The sequence below is a fragment of the Falco rusticolus genome, chromosome 13 (genome assembly GCF_015220075.1).
Source record: "Falco rusticolus isolate bFalRus1 chromosome 13, bFalRus1.pri, whole genome shotgun sequence".
NCBI lineage: Eukaryota > Metazoa > Chordata > Aves > Falconiformes > Falconidae > Falco > Falco rusticolus.
The window spans coordinates 10,530,313-10,536,361 of record NC_051199.1 but is presented as its reverse complement, the minus strand read 5'-3'; the positions used below and the strand labels follow the sequence as shown (position 1 = coordinate 10,536,361).

Sequence of the window (6,049 nt, the reverse complement as noted above, 5' to 3'; positions counted from 1 at the left end):
CACTCGCTGCATTGCTAAGGGACCTGTTGCCCTAATGACTCAAGGATGGAAGAACACTTGCCCACATGAAGTGATGCAAGCACACTAGTTCATGCTTTAGCTACTCTGAGTCCTACCCTGTGCCAGACAAGGCAGCAGATAACAAAACTGAGGTTTTCTGCCAGACACGGGGACATCCAAAATCACTGACCTTGTTCATGTTTGAGTGATGAATGTGAAAATTAATGAGTCTGTAATGTAAGTAAGGGATAGAAATGGCTTAGCCCCAAGATCGTGAAGTTTCTGCAGAGCAGAATTGCTGAAATGATTTAGCAGTTACACAATGTAACTAACCTTACACACAGCTGTGAGATCGTTTCTGTTTATTTTAAATGAAAAATCACAGAAATGTGTGTACGCATCACTGTTGTGCCAACTTTTTTCACTCCCATGTCAAACCTTTGTGTTCTCTCACAAGAAAACATCCCTGAAGGTTGGCTGACCCAGATGACCAAGGTGGCCCATACCCCAGGTCAGACCCTCACACGAGCCAAGGAGCTTGACATGGGAGGCGGCACCTCACCCAGGAAAACAGGGGTAAACCAGTTTTGCTCTCTGCTGCTCGTTGCCACAGCTGCTCTGAAGGGCTCAGAGGTTTGGTTAAGTAATCTCCAATGATTTTGGGGGAACCTGTGCAGTTTATCCAAGTGCCAAACCACTGTCGCTTTTTCTCCTTCCCCCGTGAGCCAGCAGTGGGGTGCGGTGCAGCTCCTCGAAAAGGTACGACCTTGTTATAAACCATCATCATTTCTTTTGACTCAGCTTTGGCAAAGGAGAGTTGGCTGGGGCTGAAGTACGGACTTCATCTTCTGCATCCGGATGACGCTAAAAGTTGCTGGGTTGTGCAAAATCTTGTGGGCAAGATCTTTCATCCTTAAAGCAGCTTGTGAGCAGCAAAACTTCCCTGAACACAGCGAGCCCCACGGCTGAGCTCCGCTGGGTGCCAAGGAAAGGGGAGCCTGCCCCACGCTAATTAAAACTGTTTTCTCAACTTCTTCTTGGCAAGGTGCAAAGAAATCCTCTTTTCATGCTCAACGATTAAAAATAAATCCTATTTTTGGGTTTCAGAAGCAGCCGCATGACTAAAATGAGCCGTTGGTTTCATTCATGTTTGCTGTCTATTAATCTGTTCTCACCCTCAGCAGGGGATGACTCAGGGCTTCGCATTGTCTTCCTCCCTAAACTATCTGTGTTTTGACTTTAAATTCTGCCGTCTGACGCAAAGCAGTGCTGAAATCATGACAGTTTGATCCAGCCAGCTCCCAGGAGGCTCTTGATCTTTACTGGCTGGTAAATGTAGCACTCGGAACAGCTAGGCAGAGCAGATACTGATATTTTTGCACCAAATGTTGGTAAGCAGATGTCACAGGCTTGTGAAAAGCCTTGAAACTCCACGGAAGAAAATATGTGAGTACGTATGTGGGAGAGGCCTGGAGATAAAAATAGTTTGGTGGTTATATGAGAAGACATCTATTCCTTAATCTGTTGGTGTTTTGCTATTCCTGTTTGTGGTACTCAAACTGGAGGCTGTGCTGGAACAAGCGTAACGGTGAACTCTCCTTGTCGATCCATCTGCTGCTTTTCCAGGTGCCTTCCAGCAGCTTCTCTCCTCCTCTTGCCCCAGCTGGGCCGGTGGGTCCCGGTCACCTGCCACCAGCAGAGGGTCTGCGCGCTCTGGTGCACCCCAGGTATCCCAAGATTGAGGCGTCCTATAGTCAGCGTAGGTCATTGGGTAGGGAGGTAGGGACAGCGAGACCTCCGGGTCACCGGAGAAAACAGGAGGTGCTTCCAGGAGTGACAGAGCCCGGGGGCAGGACTGGCAAGGAGGCACGGCTGAGCCAAGGTGACCCAGCCCTGGTGCGGGAAGGCTGAGCCGCTGTGGGGTTGTCCATGGCAAGCCAGCACCAATTTTAGTTTGCCACAAGCAGCTGGGCAGCCAGGTGGCTCCTGCGGGCAGGCTGCAGTGCAGGGCGAGGTGCCCGCATGGCTCTGCCATGGCACGGGATGGCCAGTGAGCCCCCGGCACGGCACGGGAACGCACGAGGCTGCCGGTATGGCCACCTGGTGAAGGTGGACGTGTGAGTGTGTCCCAGAGGCAGTGTTCACATCTTGCCCGAAGGCTCCTCTTCCTAGTTCATTTTTTTTCCACGTGCAGGCAGAATGAAATCCTGAACATGTAAGTATTGGGTAGAAGTCAGGGTTTGGGTTGTGGGTTTTGTTTTATTCTTAGTTAAATCTGTTCTTGAAATGTCCCTACAGAATGGGTAGCAAACCTTCAGGTAGGCGTGTGGGTCAGGCTGGTGCTGAGCAGACTTCATCTCATTGCGGCACAGGATATGTCCACCAGGCGCTTGCCTTGACATCCATGCATTTAAAGGACTGTAGTTACAAACTGCAAAGCCCTTACTCTTCTTTACAAATTTAAATTTTCCCCTCCCCTTACAGCTTTGGTAATGAAATTTGAGCCATTTATTACATACTAAATTTAGGGAGGCCAAAAGTATTTGCATACAAATATGTTTGATCTTTCAAGTGTGCAAAATGAGTACAAAATAACAAGTCTAATGTTGGACGCAAGCAGAGTTCAAGTATTTTAAAATTAAAAGAATTTAAAAGAATCTATATCTGTGATGGTAGATGAGCTTTTTCTGAGGTAAGAAAACCTCCTCCTTCTCATTACATATGAATAAATGCAGATATTCCAGTCAGATATGGACTGAATTCTAAATGTGACAATGGCACTTATTCTGCAAGAAAGGCCGTGTCTGTAATGAATTCAAAATTATTCTTAGTTGCCACTGGAAATGGATGGGGGGCGAGGGGGAGGGATAATCAATATTGACACAACCCCACTTTGTTTTTAAGCAGTACTGGTCTCTGGTGACACCAATTAGAGGAGGAGAGAGCTGGAGCTGAAGTGAACTGCACAAACTGCAAACTATTTTTGTGTTTAGAGAAGGAGCCATGGCAGCCAGATGTGCTGCCTGCTGCTGCTGCTGCGCGTTCCTGCTGGGATGGGTCTGCCACCACCAGCATTGTTTCATCCTCTCACGTGAGTTGGGCACGTGTGGTGGGAGGCAGGTCTCACCGGGACACCACGGTCCATGAATGGTGGTGGTTCTCGTCACCATCGCCCTACCTGTGCTGTCGCTGTCTCGGCGATGGGCACAAGTGCAACAACACCAAGCCCCACGCCAGACCTTGCCATCTCCTGAAGTCAAGTTGTCTGGCTTTTCTTTCTCCATTAACTTTAGGGATGATGGTCTTCTAGCTGGGCATGGCCCCACAACACAGTGGGCTGGAGTCCTTTTGCCTCTGTTTGCTGCAGTGAAGTTCCCCCACCCACCCCATGCCATCTGTCTTAGGTGAAATTAAGTAACATTTCTTTGAAGCTTTACTTTTAAGTTAGCATGCAAGATGCAGGGTTGATTGATTAAATTCTACCTTCTCATGATGCATAACTACGTAAGGCAGAGCACATGGCAGGACAAGCCGTTCAGAGAAACCATTGTGTTTATTGCTGGTCTGTTCCCAGGATCCAAAAAAGAATGCAGAATGGTCAAAATGCACTCAGAAAAATGAGATTACCAAGCTCCTCTGGTTAAACAGTTGATATTGAGCTAGTTCTAATGCAATTTCCTAAAATTCAGAGATGCCGTGATGTGATCTTACTCTTGTATAAAATGCCACGGAACTTCTAATGACAGAACAGATCAAATTTTCTGTTGCATGACTCATTCTGAGGAAGAGAATGCCATACACTCAAAAAAAAAAAAAAAAAAAAAAGTACATTCACTAAGGCCCTCCTTGTAGGACTATGCGGATGCAATCAATTGTCAGGACAAAGTCCAGGCAACACTTTTTGATGTAGAGTAAAATTGGCAGCTGAATTGTGGATACCCTTCGGTAAATTTTAGCCACTGAACCCAAAATAGCCGTGACAGAGACCTAAGCCAAGTGTCCGCCTGACTTCACAAGCTGTAAATCTCAAGTGAGTGGTTCAGGAGCAGAGGAAGGAATCGTGCTGATGTGCCAATTAATCTGGGTTGTCTGAAATACGCACGGATGCTGAAGATCAGGGATAGACGGATGGGGACAGCAGGATGATTTCATGGGAAAGAATTTGCTAGATAAATGTTAGGCATTTGGTGGCAGAATGCACAAAACAAGAGTCTGTTGGAAATACCTGCAGAGGCACAAGAAAATTCCTGAGAAGCTGATTTGAGCACTTTTTCTTCTTGTTTTTTTGTTGTTGCTGTGTTTTGATCATGATGACTGTTTTCTCTATGGACTAAGATGTACTAGCGATAACAGTGCCTGCAGCTGTATGTTTTGTGGGCATTCAGAGCCTTGCAGAAGGGGGATGTGGTGTTCAGCAATACAGTTCCCAGCTGCTCAAGGGCAATTTGGACCTTGCTTTCTGCTTAGATACCCGTCTGTTTCCCTTCTTCAGGGATGCTGTCATAGGTCCTAGTGTAACCTTTCTTTTGGGTCTTTTCTTCCTGGGTCCAGTGATGAAAGTGGGCATTTGGGATGGTATCTGGGGCCTGAATAAGGCGGTTGCTGCTGAATTTCACCATAAAAACTGGTCTTACATTTTACTCTTAAGTCCATGTAAGGTGAAACAAGAGGCTTCCAGATCTGCATTTCAACTACAACAAATGCAGCAAGGATAGGCCTTTTATCTTTGTTCATGGCTGCAATCGTTTCTACCTTGCTGTTCTTATGACAATTTAATTTTGTAACATTTATTGGTTTGGAAGGTACATTCATCGTAGGTTTGTGGTTGGTTTTTGGTTGGGTTTTTTTTTATTATTTTGTGCTGTAAAAGGTCAAAATTGTCAGGAAAGATTTATTTTGGGGAAAAAAGAATCCTTCTTTAAAAGCCCAAGTAAAATAACCTTTCTGGAATAGAAAGGAGGGCAAAGGACTGAGCTAAAACCGAGAGCAGCAGCTGAAGCAGCAATGTGTTACATTTCGTGCTTTCTGATGTATGGCACAGTGCTATTTACTCACCCTAGTGATCTAGGTGTGCACAGGGAGCGCTGAGGCTGGAGTTATAACTGCCAGAGCATCACCAGCGGAGCCCAGCAGTGGTGCCGGGGGCAGTCCCTCGGCCCTCGGGGGAGCAGGGTCGAAGGCAGGAGTGCTGGAGGAGTGGGGTGCCTGCCCCCTCCTGTACTGCTGCTCACGGGCCTGGGGCAGGGACCTACCGTGGGGGGAATCCTTCTGCCATATCTTTCCCTGACGTGCTTCAGTTTTTTCCATTGATCTCAGGCGTACAATGGAGGGGGTGTCCTGCCCCTCGGCCGCTCCCCATCTGCAGGAGCAACCATGAGCAGGTTTGGAGCTCCTGGGCCTCCTGGTGAGGAGGCCGTGGATGCCGTGAATTGTCCCTACCCTGTCACAAGGCCAGAACGGCTCGTTCCATGGATTCCAAAAAAAAACAGAAACAAAAAAACCCACCAAAAAAACCCCACCCGCTGCTGACCGCAGCCACCGAGCGGCCAGTCCAGCTCCCGCGCAAGGCAGGGGCGCAGCCGGGCGCACGGGCGCGCACACGCTGACTGCGCCCCGCAGCCTGGCTCACGCTGCCCGCCGGGGGCTCCGTGCCCCCCCGGCTGGCCCGGCACCCCCTCGCCCGCGGCGCTGGCCAGCCCGGTACCGAGCCCTCGCGCTGCTCCCCGCCCCGCGGAGCTGAGCCGCGGCTGCCTGGCCCCCGCCTGCCCGTTTTAATTCGGTTTTGCCCCTTTTTTTCCTTTCCCCCCTCTTTCTCCCCCCTTTCCTCTGTATTCCTTTTCCCATCTTTTTTTTTCGTCTTTTCTCCTTTTCTCCCCTTTTCTCCCCTCCCCCGCGTGCCCCCCAGTTTCCATTTGCCCTTTTGATACCCACCCCTTGGCGGGGAAGGGCGGGGCGGGGAAGGCGATCCTCCGTCCGCACCTGGGGAGGGTCCCGGTGGCCGCCACCGGCTCCGGGCCCGGCCGAGGCTCCGCCGCCCGGGCGGGGCGGG

At 49.4% G+C, this 6,049-nt stretch overlaps 1 long non-coding RNA gene across 1 annotated transcript; it reads right to left on the bottom strand.

The window, feature by feature from the left end:
- Positions 1–345: 345 nt before the first annotated feature.
- LOC119156930 lies at positions 346–6,045 on the bottom strand. Its single transcript, XR_005107319.1, has 2 exons — positions 5,932–6,045; positions 346–5,359 (listed from the first exon to the last, which is right to left on the bottom strand). It is a non-coding gene; the product is annotated as an uncharacterized LOC119156930 (long non-coding RNA).
- Between the last annotated feature and the right edge of the window lie 4 nt (positions 6,046–6,049).